Below are 14,593 nucleotides of genomic sequence, written 5' to 3' on the forward strand. Positions count from 1 at the left end.
CCTCTTTTTCTCTACACTTCTCTTCTCACTTCATTTCATTCATTTGATCTTCAATCACTGAAACTCTTTCTTCTGGTTCATCGAGTCAATTACTGAAGCTTGTGCATTTGTCACGTAGTTCTCATGTTATGGTTTTCATCTCTATCAGTTCTTGTAAGGTCTTCTCTGCATTGATTGTTCTAGTTATCCATTCATCCATTGTTTTTTTCAAGGTTTTTAGTTTCTTTGCGCTGGGTACGTAATTCCTCCTTTAGCTCTGAGAAGTTTGATCGACTGAAGCCTTCTTCTCTCCACTCGTCAAAGTCATTCTCCATCCAGCTTTGTTCCATTGCTAGCGATGAGCTGCATTCCTTTGAAGGGAAGATGTGCTCTGATTTTTTGAATTTCCTGCTTTTCTGCACTGCTTTTTCCCCATCTTTGTAGTTTTATCTGCCTTTGGTCTTTGATGATGGTGACATACTAAATGGGGTTTTAGTGTGAGTGTCCTTTCTGTTTGTTAGTTTTCCTTCTAAGAGTCAGGACCCTCGGATGTAGGTCTGTTGGAGTTTGCTTGAGGTCCACTCCAGACCCTGTTTGCCTGGGTATCAGCAGCGGAGGCTGCAGAAGATAGAATATTGCTGAACAGCGAGTGTTGCTGTCTGATTCTTGCTCTGGAAGCTTCGTCTCAGGGATGTACCCCACCGTGTGAGGTGTGAGGTGTCGGTCTGCACCTAGTGGGGGATGTCTCCCAGTTAGGCTTCTCAGGGGTCAGGGACCTACATGAGCAGGCAGTCTGTCTGTTCTCAGATCTCAACCTCCGTGCTGAGAGATCCACTGCTCTCTTCAAAGCTGTCAGATAGGGGCAATTACCTCTTCTGAGGTTTCTGCTGCTTTTTGTTTAGCTTTGCTCTGTCCCCAGAGGAGAAGTCTACAGAGGCAGGCTGGCCTTCTTGAGCTGTGGTGGGCTCCACCCAATTCGAGCTTCCTTGCAGCTTTGTTTACCTACTTAAGCCTCAGCAATGGCGAGTGCCCCTCCCCCAGCCTCACTGCCACCTTGCAGTTAGATCTCAGACTGCTGTGCTAGCAATGAGGGAGGCTCTGTGGGCATGGAACCCTCTGGGCCAGGTGTGGGATATAATCTCTTGGTGTGTTATTTGCTAATACCCTTGTATTAGGGTGGGAGTCACCTGGTTTTCCAGGTGTTGTGTGTCTCAATTTCCTTTGGCTAGTAAAAGGAATTTCCTTCCCCCTTGCACTTCCCAGGTGAGGTGATGCCTCGCCCTGCTTCAGCTCTCGCTGGTCGGGCTGCACCCACGGACCAGCGCCAACTGTCCGACACGACCCAGTGAGATGAACCCGGTACCTCATTTGAAAATGCAGAAATCACCTGTCTTCTGTGTTGCTCATGCTGGGAGCTGGAGGCTGGAGCTGTTCCTATTCGGCCATCTTGGGTGCGCCCTCGGTTTTGTTCATTTCTTTTCATTCTTTCTTCTTTGTTCTTGTCTGCCTGTCTTGTTTCAGAATGCCAGTCTTCAAGCTCTGAAACTCTTTCCTCTGTTTGCTCTATTCTACTATTAATGCTTGTGAGGGGATTATGGAATTCTTGCATTAGGTTGGTTACATACTTCTCTATACTGACTTGTTTGTCTGTCACCTCCTGCAATGTTTTATAATGATTTTTAGCTGCCTTGCATTGGGTTACAACATACTCTTTTAGATCAGTGAACTTTATTTTTGTCCATATTCTGAATTCTACTTTTGTCATTTTGGCCACCTCAGCCTCAGCCTGGGCCTGAACACTTGATGGAGAGGTAATGTGGTCATTTGGAAGAAATAGGGCATGGAGAGGTGATGTGGTCATTTGGAAGAAAGAGTGTACTCTGGATTTTTGAGTTTGTAGTGTTCTTGCCCTGATTCTTTCTAATCTTTGTGGGCTTCTCCACCTTCAATTCTTGAGATTGCTGAAATCTGGACTTTTTTTTCTTTTAATAGTCTGACCACTTTTCTGTAGGGCTACTGCAGCATACTCGGGTTCCACTCCAGTCTTTAGTCACCTCAGATTTTCCAGTAACTGGAAGTATCACCAGTCTGTGAAACAACAAAGATGAAAGCCTGCCCCTTCCTCTGGGAGCTCCATCCCACTGAAGTACAGACCTGTTGCCTGCCTGAACACACCTGTAGGAGGTGGCTGGAGACCCCAGATGAAGTCCCACCCAGTCAGGAAGAATGGGATTGGGACCTGCTTTAAAAAGTAGCCTGACGAAGTTTTCATACAGCAGTTGTGCTATGCTGGGGGTCCACTTCAGCCCCTGGTTGCCTCAGACACTGTGAAGCCCAAAGGCTGGAATGGCTAAGTTGCCCAAACAGCAAAGATGGAGGCCTGCCACTCCTCCTGGGAGCTGTGTCCCAGGGAAGCCTGAAACCTGTTGGCTGGAGAATGCTTGTGGGCGTAGTTGGAGACCCTGGTTGGGAGTCTCTACCTGGTGATGAAGAACAGGGTCAAGAACATGCTTTAAAAAGCACTCTGGCCATGTTTTTGTGGAGCTGTTGTGCTGTGCTGGGGTACTGTGTCCACTCCTGTTCAGCTTAGGCCCTCCAAAGTCCAAAGGCTGGAACTGCTAAGTTGCTCAAACAGCAAATATGGTGGCCTGCCCCTCCCTCTGGGAGTTCCAACCCATGGAGCTTTCAAAATCACTTTCAGCTGTAGAACACTGGCAGAGTTGGCTGGAGGCCCTGGTTGGGAGGTTCTGCCCAGTGAGACGGAATGGAATCAGTGACCACTTAAAGAAGCAGTCTGGCCATTCTTTGGTAGAGCAGTTGTGCTGTGCTGGGGTATCCCTTCTGTCTCAGTTGGTTTGGACTCTCCAAAGCCCACAAGCTGGAATGGCTTGCCCAAAGATGGTGGCCTTCCCCTCCCCTTGGAAGCTCTGTCCCAGGGAAGCACAATGCTGCTACCAGTGGCTGGCTGAAATTCCAAGCCAGTGGGTCTTATCCTGTGAGGTACTGTGAAAGCAGGGACTGCAGACTGTCACTGCTTGGCTCCCTGGATTCAGGCTCTTTCCTAGAAGTATGTACAGCGATCTAACTTCCCAGTTTGCCAGAGTTGCAGTTACTTTTTCTGGGAAGCCCAGAGCCAGAGTACCTAAAGCTCCTGGGTCTCCATGCATGCCTGAGTGGCTGCTTTGCCAAGGCTCTGATACAGGAGGGGGCAGGGAAGTGCTGGGTAGAGAAGGGCAGGGTCCCTGGCAAGGGCTGCACCATCAGGCTTGTTCCCATGAACCTAAGTGAGAACTGGCACTCCTGTTTTCATACCCAAATGTTGCATTTTCCAAGACCACTCTGGCCTGCCATGCCTCTCATCCTGTGCCCATAAAAACCTGAGACCGTAGCAGGCACACACAAAAGCACCTGGATATCAAGAGGAGCAGAGGAGCAGAACAGTATACCGACAGACACCAGCAGACACCGGCAGGCCATCAGATGGCCAGATGATGTGGAATTCAGTCAGGGGTGGTTGGAAGAGTCTGTCCTGACTCCAGGGGAAGACCATCTTCCCACTCCATCACCCTTTTGGCTCCCATCCATCTCACTGAGAGTTACTTCCACCACTCAATAAAACCTTGCACTCATTCTCCAAGCCCACGTGTGATCCAATTTTTCCAGTACACTAGGGCAAGAATCCAGGATACAGAAAGTCCTCTGTCCTTGCAATAAGGCAGAGGGTCTAATTAAGCTGATCAGACCACAAACAGCAAAGCTAAAAGAGCATACTGTAACACATGCCCACTAGGGCTTTAGGAGTTGTAAACACTCAACCCGAGACACTGCCATGGGGTCAGAGCCCAAAAACCCTCCCCACGACCTACCCATCTGCATGCTCTCCTTAGGGGTTTGAGCAGCGGGGCACCCAAGAAGTGATCCACACCCCTCTCACACACGAAGGGGATAAGGGAACTTCTTCTGTTTCAGCTCTATGTAGCTCTATGCATCAGAATGAAGGCCTTAGTATAGTGGATTCACAAGGGGATCTCCTGACCTGAGGGTTGCAAAGATCCATGGGAGAAATGTGGTTTCCATGGCATACATTCACTCACCACTTCCCTGGGCAGGGGAGGTTCCCTTGGCTTTGTGTCACTCCCTGGTACGCCATCATCCTGCCTTGCTTTTCTCCATGAACCATGGGTCAAGTTGTTTTCTTGGTTAGTCCCATTGTGAGTACCTGCATGTTTTAGTTGAAGGTGCTGTATTTACTTACCCCTTCCATTCCTCTCCATGAGAACCACACCCTAGCTGCTTCTAGTCGGTCATCTTGGCCACTCACCTTCATATCTGAAATTCTTTTATTTGCAGCAACTTGCATGGAACTGGATGTCTTTATATTAAGTGAAATAAACCAGATGCAGAAAGACAAGTATCACATGTTTTCACTCATACGTGGGAGCAGAGGGGACAGGAAGGAGGGGGCAATAAGTAATGTTCATTAATGTGTAAAAATACACAGTTAGATAGAATAAATAAGACCTAGTGTTTGACGGATCAGTAGGGTGACTGCAGTTAACGATAACTGATTTTACATTTCAATATAGCTAGAAGATAATAATTTGAATGTTCCTAGCACAAATGAAAGATAAATTTTTTTTCTTTTTTTTTTTTAATTGTGAAAATACTTTCAAGAATATTTCGGCATGGGAGGCTTTTTGCAGTAGAACACAAAACAGAGAACCATACAGGAAGAGAAGATAAATTTAACAAAATAATAATAATAATTTTAAACTTTTCTTTTTTTTTTAATTTTTATTTTTTTATTATACTTCAAGTTCTAGGATACATGTGGATAACGTGCAGCTTTGTTAGATATGTATACCTGTGCCATGTTGGCGTGCTGGACCCATCAACTCGTCAGCACCCATCAACTCGTCACTTACATCAGGTATAACTCCCAATGGAATCCCTCCCCCCTCCCCCCTCCCCCCTCCCTGTGATAGGCCCTGGTGTGTGATGTTCCCCTTCCCGAGTCCAAGTGATCTCATTGTTCAGTTTCCACCTATGAGTGAGAACATGCAGTGTTTGGTTTTCTGTTCTTGCGATAGTTTGCTGAGAATGATGGTTTCCAGCTGCATCCATGTCCCTACAAAGGACACAAACTCATCCTTTTTTAAGGCTGCATAGTATTCCATGGTGTATATGTGCCACATTTTCTTAATCCAGTCTGTCACTGATGGACATTTGGGTTGATTCCAAGTCTTTGCTATTGTGAATAGTGCCGCAATAAACATACGTGTGCATGTGTCTTTATAGCAGCATGACTTATAATCTTTTGGGTATATACCCAGTAATGGGATGGCTGGGTCATATGGTATTTCTAGTTCTAGATCCTTGAGGAATCGCCATACTGTTTTCCATAATGGTTGAACTAGTTTACAATCCCACCAACAGTGTAAAAGTGTTCCTATTTCTCCACATCCTCTCCAACACCTGTTGTTTCCTGACTTTTGAATGATCGCCATTCTAACTGGTGTGAGATGGTATCTCATTGTGGTTTTGATTTGCATTTCTCTGATGGCCAGTGATGATGAGCATTTTTTCATGTGTCTGTTGGCTGTATGAATGTCTTCTTTTGAGAAATGTCTGTTCCTATCCTTTGCCCACTTTTTGATGGGGTTGTTTTTTTTTTCTTGTAAATTTGTTTGAGTCCTTTGTAGGTTCTGGATATTAGTCCTTTGTCAGATGAGTAGGTTGCTAAAATTTTCTCCCATTCTGTAGGTTGCCTGTTCACACTGATGGTAGTTTCTTTTGCTGTGCAGAAGCTCTTTAGTTTAATTAGATCCCATTTGTCAATTTTGGCTTTTGTTGCCATTGCTTTTGGTGTTTTAGACATGAAGTCCTTGCCTATGCCTATGTCCTGAATGGTATTACCTAGGTTTTCTTCTAGAGTTTTTATGGTATTAGGTCTAACATTTAAGTCTCTAATCCACCTTGAATTAATTTTCGTATAAGGAGTAAGGAAAGGATCCAGGTTCAGCTTTCTACTTATGGCTAGCCAATTTTCCCAGCACCATTTATTCAATAGGGAATCCTTTCCCCATTTCTTGTTTTTCTGAGGTTTGTCAAAGATCGGATGGCTGTAGATGTGTGGTATTATTTCTGAGGACTCTGTTCTGTTCCATTGGTCTATATCTCTGTTTTGGTACCAGTATCATGCTGTTTTGGTTACTGTAGCCTTGGAGTATAGTTTGAAGTCAGGTAGCGTGATGCCTCCAGCTTTGTTCTTTTGACTTAGGATTGTTGTGGCAATGCGGGCTCTTTTATAGTTCCATATGAACTTTGAAGCAGCTTTTTCCAATTCTGTGAAGAAACTCATTGGTAGCTGAATAGGGATGGCATTGAATCTATAAATTACCTTAGGCAGTATGGCCATTTTCACGATATTGATTCTTCCTATCCATGAGCATGGTATGTTCTTCCATTTGTTTGTGTCCTCTTTTATTTCACTGAGCAGTGGTTTGTAGTTCTCCTTGAAGAGGTCCTTTACATCCCTTGTCAGTTGGATTCCTAGGTATTTCATTCTCTTTGAAGCAATTGTGAATGGAAGTTCATTCATGATTTGGCTCTCTGTTTGTCTGTTACTGGTGTATAAGAATGCTTGTGATTTTTGCACATTAATTTTGTATCCTGAGACTTTGCTGAAGTTGCTTATCAGCTTAAGGAGATTTTGGGCTGAGATGATGGGGTTTTCTAAATATACAATCATGTCATCTGCAAACAGGGACAATTTGACTTCTTCTTTTCCTAACTGAATACCCTTGATTTCTTTCTCTTGCCTGATTGCCCTAGCCAGAACTTCCAACACGATGTTGAATAGGAGTGGTGAGAGAGGGCATCCCTGTCTTGTGCCAGTTTTCAAAGGGAATTTTTCCAGTTTTTGCCCATTCAGTATGATATTGGCTGTGGGTTTGTCATAAATAGCTCTTATTATTTTGAGACACGTTCCATCAATACCGAATTTATTGAGCGTTTTTAGCATGAAGGGCTGTTGAATTTTGTCAAAGGCCTTTTATGTATCTATTGAGATAATCATGTGGTTTTTGTCTTTGGTTCTGTTTATATGCTGGATTATGTTTATTGATTTGCGTATGTTGAACCAGCTTTGCATCCCAGGGATGAAGCCCACTTGATCATGGTGGATAAGCTTTTTGATGTGCTGCTGGATCCGGTTTGCCAGTGTTTTATTGAAGATTTTTGCATCGATGTTCATCAGGGATATTGGTCTAAAATTCTCTTTTTTTGTTGTGTCTCTGCCAGGTTTTGGTATCAGGATGATGTTAGCCTCATAAAATGAGTTAGGGAGTATTCCCTCTTTTTCTATTGATTGGAATAGTTTCAGAAGCAATGGTACCAGCTCCTCCTTGTACCTCTGGTAGAATTCAGCTGTGAATCCATCTGGTCCTGGACTTTTTTTCGTTGGTAGGCTATTAATTATTGCCTCAATTTCAGAGCCTGCTATTGGTCTATTCAGGAATTCAGCTTCTTTCTGGTTTAGTCTTGGGAGAGTGTAAGTGTCCAGGAAATTATCCATTTCTTCTAGATTAGAGGTGTTTATAGTATTCTCTGATGGCAGTTTGTATTTCTGTAGGGTCGGTGGTGATATCCCCTTTATCACTTTTTATTGCGTCTATTTAATTCTTCTCTCTTTTCTTCTTTATTAATATTGCTAGTGGTCTATCAATTTTGTTGATCTTTTCAAAAACCCAGCATCTGGATTCATTGATTTTTTGGAGGGTTTTTTGTGTCTCTATCTCCTTCAGTTCTGCTCTGATCTTAGTTATTTCTTGCCTTTTGCTACTTTTGAATGTGTTTGCTCTTGCTTCTCTAATTCTTTTAATTGTCATGTTAGAGTGTCAATTTTAGATCTTTGCAGCTTTCTCTTGTGTGCATTTAGTGCTATAAATTTCCCTCTACACACTGCTTTAAATGTGTCCCAGAGATTCTGGTATGTTGTATCTTTGTTTTCATTGGTTTCAAAGAACATCTTTATTTCTGCCTTCATTTCGTTATGTACCCAGTAGTCATTCAGGAGCAGGTTATTCAGTTTTCATGTAGTTGAGCAGTTTTGATTGAGTTTCTTAGTCCTGAGTTCTAGTTTGATTGCACTGTGGTCTGAGAGACAGTTTGTTATAATTTCTGTTGTTGTACATTTGCTGAGTGCTTTACTTCCAATTATGTGGTCAATTTTGGAATAAGTGTGATGTGGTGCTGAGAAGAATGTATATTCTGTTGATTTGGGGTGGAGACTTCTGTAGATGTCTATTAGGTCTGCTTGCTGCAGAGATGAATTCATTTCCTGGATATCCTTGTTAACTTTCTGTCTCGTTGATCTGTCTAATGTTGACAGTAGGGTGTTGAAGTCTCCCATTATTATTGTATGGGAGTCTAAGTCTCTCTGTAAGTCTGTAAGGACTTGCTTTATGAATCTGGGTGCTCCTGTATTGGGTGCATATATATTTAGGATAGTTAGCTCTTCCTGTTGAATTGATCCGTTTACCATTATGTAATGGCCTTCTTTGTCTCTTTTGATCTTTGATGGTTTAAAGTCTGTTTTATCAGAGACTAGCATTGCAACCCCTTTTTTTTTGTTCTCCATTTGCTTGGTAGACCTTCCTCCATCCCTTTATTTTGAGTGTATGTATGTCTGTGCATGTGAGATGGGTCTCCTGAATACAGCAAACTGATGGGTCTTGACTCTTTATCCAATTTGCCAGTCTGTGTCTTTTAATTGGAGCATTTAGTCCATTTACATTTAAGGTTAAGATTGTTATGTGTGAACTTGATCCTGCCATTATGATATTAACTGGTTATTTTGCTCGTTAGTTGATGCAGTTTCTTCCTAGCCTCGATGGTCTTTACATTTTGGCATGTTTTTGCAATGGCTGGTACCGTTTGTTCCTTTCCATGTTTAGTGCTTCCTTCAGGGTCTCTTGTAAGGCAGGCGTGGTGGTGACAAAATCTCTAAGCGTTTGCTTATCTGTAAAGGATTTTATTTCTCCTTCACTTATGAAACTTAGTTTGGCTGGATATGAAATTCTGGGTTGAAAATTCTTTTCTTTAAGAATGTTGAATATTGGCCCCCACTCTCTTCTGGCTTGTAGAGTTTCTGCCGAGAGATCTGCTGTTAGTCTGATGGGCTTCCCTTTGTGGGTAACCGGACCTTTCTCTCTGGCTGCCCTTAACATTTTTTCCTTCATTTCAACTTTGGTGAATCTGGCAATTATGTGTCTCGGAGTTGCTCTTCTCGAGGAGTATCTTTGTGGCATTCTCTCTATTTCCTGAATTTGAATGTTGGCCTGCCCCACTAGGTTGGGGAAGTTCTCCTGGATGATATCCTGCAGAGTGTTTTCCAACTTGGTTCCATTTTCCCCCTCAATTTCAGGCACCCCAATCAGATGTAGATTTGGTCTTTTTACATAATCCCATACTTCTTGCAGGCTTTGTTCATTTCTTTTTCTTCTTTTTTCTTTAGGTTTCCCTTCTCACTTCATTTCATTCATTTGATCATCAATTGCTGATACTCTTTCTTCCAGTTGATTGAGTTGGTTACTGTAGCTTGTGCGTTTGTCATGTATTTCTCATGTCATGGTTTTCATCTCTGTTCATTCGTTTATGGCCTTCTCTGCATTAATTATTCTAGTTATCAATTCTTCCACTTTTTTTTCAAGATTTTTAGTTTCTTTGCACTGGGTACTTAATTCCTCCTTTAGCTCTGGGAAGTTTGATGGACTGGAGCCTTCTTCTCTCATCTCATCAAAGTCATTCTCCGTCCAGCTTTGATCTGTTTCTGGCGATGAGCTGCGTTCCTTTTTAGGGGGCGATGCGCTCTTATTTTTTGAGTTTCCAGCTTTTCTGCCCTGCTTTTTCCCTATCTTTGTGGTTTTATCTGCCTCTGGTCTTTGATGATGGTGACATACTGATGGGATTTTGGTGTGGATGGCCTTTCTGTTTGTTAGTTTTCCTTCTAAGAGTCAGGACCCTCAGCTGTAGGTCTGTAAGAGATCGCTTGAGGTCTACTGCAGACCCTGTTTGCCTGGGTATCAGCAGCAGAGGCTGCAGAAGATAGAATATTGCAGAACAGCGAGTGTACCTGTCTGATTCTTGCTATATGGAAGCTTCGTCTCAGGGGTGTACTCTGCCGTGTGAGGTGTGGGGTGTTGGTCGGCCCCTAGTGGGGGATGTCTCCCAGTTAGGCTACTCAGGGGTCAGGGACCCACTTGAGCAGGTAGTCTGTCCGTTCTCAGATCTCAACCTCCGTGTTGGGAGATCCACCGCTCTCTTCAAAGCTGTCAGACAGAGTCGTTTCCATCTGTAGAGGTTTCAGCTGCTTTTCGTTGTTGTTGTTGTTGTTGTTTAGCTGTGCTCTGTCCCCAGAGGTGGAGTCTACAGAGACAGGCAGGACTCCTTGAGCTGCTGTGAGCTCCACCCAGTTCCAAGATAAATATTTAAGATGATATATGTCCTCAATTACCCTTATTTTATCTCTATACATTATATTAATAAGTCAAATTATCACGTTTATGTGGTTTGGATTTGTGACCCTACCCAAATCTCATGTCGAATCATAATCCCCAGTGTTGGAGGAGGAGCCTTGTGAGAGGTGATTGGATCATGGGGACGGATTTTCCCCTTGCTGTTCTCATGGTAGTGAGTTCTCATGAGAGCTGGTTGTTTATAAGTGTGTAGCACCTTCCCCTTTGCTACCTTCCTCTTTCTCTGGCCATGTAAGATGTACCTGCTTTCCCTTTGCCTTCCACCATGATGGTAAGTTTCCTGAGGCCTCCCCAGCCATGCTTCCTGTACAGCCTGTGGAACTGAATCAAATTAAACCTCTTTTCCTTATAAATTACCCAGTCTCAGGTAGTTCTTTATAGCAATGCAAAAACAGAATAATACACACATCTACCCTGAAAATATGTACATCTATTATGTATTAAAAAAGAAAAGACAACTACAAGCCAATATCTCTCATGACCACAGTTGCAAAAATTCTTAACACAATTTCAGCAAATATTAATAGAATCCAACAATCTAAAGGAATGAAATATACATTCTGACCAAGTTGTGTGTATCCCAGAAATACAAATGTGGTTTTACATTTGAAAAGCAATTTAATTTTCCTTATTAATATTCTAAAAATGTATAATGATCTCATAGATGAAGAAAATAATTGACAAAATCCAACATCCATTCCTGACAAAAAGTCTCTCAGAAAAATGTGAATAGACAATACCTCTCCCAGCCTGGTAAAGGGCAATTTCCTACAAGTAATATAACATTAAATGAGAGGCTAAATGATTTCCACACAATATTAGGAAAAAAGGATGAATAACCACTCTTTGCCACTTCTGTTCAAAGTGCAATAAGCAATAAAGTAAGAAAATGAAATAAAATTAACATTATCAAAAAGGAAGAAGTAAAAATGTCTTTATCAGGAGATGATATGTAGAAAATCCTAGGGAATTTACAAAAGGCTATTAGAACTAATGGTAAGTTGGGAAGTTTTCAGGATATAACATCGATCTATAGTAATAAACTATATTTCTATACTCTAGCAATGAATTCTATATACTGGTTAAATTAATGAACCAGCAATGTAGTAGAAATTTGGATAACACATTAATAAATTTATAAAATATTTTCAAGACCTGCACATTACTATAGCACAGTAAGTGACTACATTACTTAGGGTAATTAAAGAAAATGTAAATAAATGGAGAAATAAGCTGTATTCTTAGATTTGTAGACTTAATGTTGTTAAGGTATCAATTTTCTCCAAATTGGTTTATACATTTAATTTAATCATAATTAAAACCCCAGAAGGCTTTTTCTATGGAAATTGACAAGGTTATTATATAATTTATCTGATAATGCAAATGCCTTACAATACAGAAAATAATTTAGACAAGAGCAAATTAAAGAACTTACACAACATGACTTCAAGAATTATTACAAAGTAGTAGAAATTAAAACCATGAAATATTGAGGTATAAATGAACAGAAGTAAAGTTAATAAGGATACTCACACATAGAAGTTCAATCCATTTTTGACAAAGTTGACAAGGTAATTCAATAAATAAAAAATAATATTTTCAGTAAATACTATGAATACAATTGAATCACTGTTAACAACATAGTAAATTTCAATCACTACTTCATATGATATACAAAAAGTAACTGAAAAGAATTATAAACCTAAATTTAAAAACTGAAACTATAAAATTATTAGAAGAAAAGGTAAGACATAGAAAAAAGATCTTATTGAAATTGTGTTTAGCAATGATTTCTTAAGTTAGACACAAAAAAAAGAGCGAACTATATAAGAACAACATCAATAAATTAACTTAATCAAAATTAAAATCATTTGGCTTTCGAAATACACTATAAAGAAAGTAAAAATGACTTGGAATCAACCCAAATGTCCATCAGTGACAGACTGGATTAAGAAAATGTGGCACATATACACCATGGAATACTATGCAGCCATAAAAAAGGATGAGTTTGTGTCCTTTGTAGGGACATGGATGCAGCTGGAAACCATCATTCTTAGCAAACTATCGCAAGAACAGAAAACCAAACACTGCATGTTCTCACTCATAGGTGGGAACTGAACAATGAGATCACTTGGACTCGGGAAGGGGAACATCACACACTGGGGCCTATCATGGGGAGGGGGGGGAGGGGGGAGGGATTGCATTGGGAGTTATACCTGATGTAAATGACGAGTTGATGGGTGCTGACAAGTTGATGGGTGCAGCACAGCAACATGGCACAAGTATACATATGTAACAAACCTGCACATTATGCACATGTACCCTAGAACTTAAAGTATAATAATAATAATAAATAAATAAATAAATAAATAAAAGAAAGTAAAAATGCGGCCGGGTGCCATGGCTCATGCCTGTAATCCCAGCACTTTGGGAGGCCAAGACTGGTGGATCACGAGGTCAGGAGATCGAGACCATCCTGGCTAACATGGAAAACCCTGTCTCTACTAAAAATACAAAAAGAAATTAGCTGGGCGTGGTGGCGGGCACCTGTAGTCCCAGCTACTAGGGAGGCTGAGGCAGGAGAATGGCATGAACCTGGGAGACAGAGCTTGCAGTGAGCCGAGATCGCACCACTGCACTCCAGCCTGGGCAACAGAGGGAGACTCCATCTCAAAAAGAAAAAAAAAAGTAAGTAAAAATGCAATTTAAAGAGTATTAAAAATACTTGTAGACATACATGTGATACTTGTATCTAGAATGCATAGAAACCTTTACAATTCAAACATAAGAATACAAAACATGGAATAAAAACAGGGAAAAGATTTGAAGAGACACTTCACAATGCAGATAAATTGAAGGCAAATCAGATATGAAAATATGCTCAACATCTTCAGTTAATAGGAAAATACAAATTACAAAAAAATAAGATGCCCCTACACAACCACTAAGATGGATAAATTTAAAACACATATTGACCATATTAAGTGTTGTCAAGGGTGATGACCCATTGAAACTTGCATACACTTGGTGGTAATGTAAAATAATACCACCACTTTGGAAAATGGTTTGCTGGTTTCTTAAAAGCTTAAACACTGACCTACCATATGATCTAGCCATAACACTCATGCATTTACCCGAGTGAAAAGAATATGTCGTGATAGCTAATTTTATCTGTCAATTTGACTGGGCTAAGGGATATCCATATAGCTCGTAAAATGTTATTTCTGAGCGTGTCTGTGAGGATGTTTCCAGAAGAGATTAGTATTTGAATAAGTAGACTGTGGCAGATAAAGATGCTGGTTGGAGCATTAAGAAGAATGCTCTCACCAATGTAAGTGGGCATCACCCAATCTGATGAGGGCCTGTATAGAATAAAAAGTCCATTGATGGTAGTTTTGGCATAGGCATTGCACATAGGGAAGGCAAATCTGTACCCAGAGTAAGTATCTATTTCGTTAAGTACAAAGCATTGTCCCTTCCATAAGGGAAGCTATCCAGTGTAATCAACTGTCCACCAGGTTGATCACCCTGGAGACCGGTGCCCTGGACTGAATGTTGGTCTCTGCTGCTGGCAGGTTGGGCACTCAGCAGTAGCCATAAACCGGTCAGCCTTGGTGAGTAGAAGTTCATATTGTTGAGCCCATGCAGAACCATCATCCCTGCTACCATGGCCACTGTTCATAACCTCACTGGACAATGATAAGAGAAGCCAGGAATAGAAGATTACTGGTAACCACGAAATTGATTAATCCTTTCCACTTAAGTATTAAAATACTCCTCTGCTGAGGTCACCCTTTGGTGAACATTTACATGGGACACAAATATCTTCATATTTATTGCCCACTGAAAGAGGTCTGGCTGGGCAAGGTGGCTCACGCCTGTAATCTGAGCACTTTGGGAGGCCGAGGTGGGTGGATCACCTGAGTTCAGGAGTTCGAGACCAGCCTGGCCAACATGGCAAAAACCCATCTCTACTAAAAATAAGAAAATTAGCTGGGCATGGTGGCAGGTGCCTGTAATCCCGGCTACTCGGGAGGCTGAGGCAGGAGAATCGCTTGAGCCTGGGAGGCGGAGTT

Source organism: Macaca mulatta, chromosome X (genome assembly GCF_049350105.2).
Source record: "Macaca mulatta isolate MMU2019108-1 chromosome X, T2T-MMU8v2.0, whole genome shotgun sequence".
NCBI classification, from domain to species: Eukaryota; Metazoa; Chordata; class Mammalia; order Primates; family Cercopithecidae; genus Macaca; species Macaca mulatta.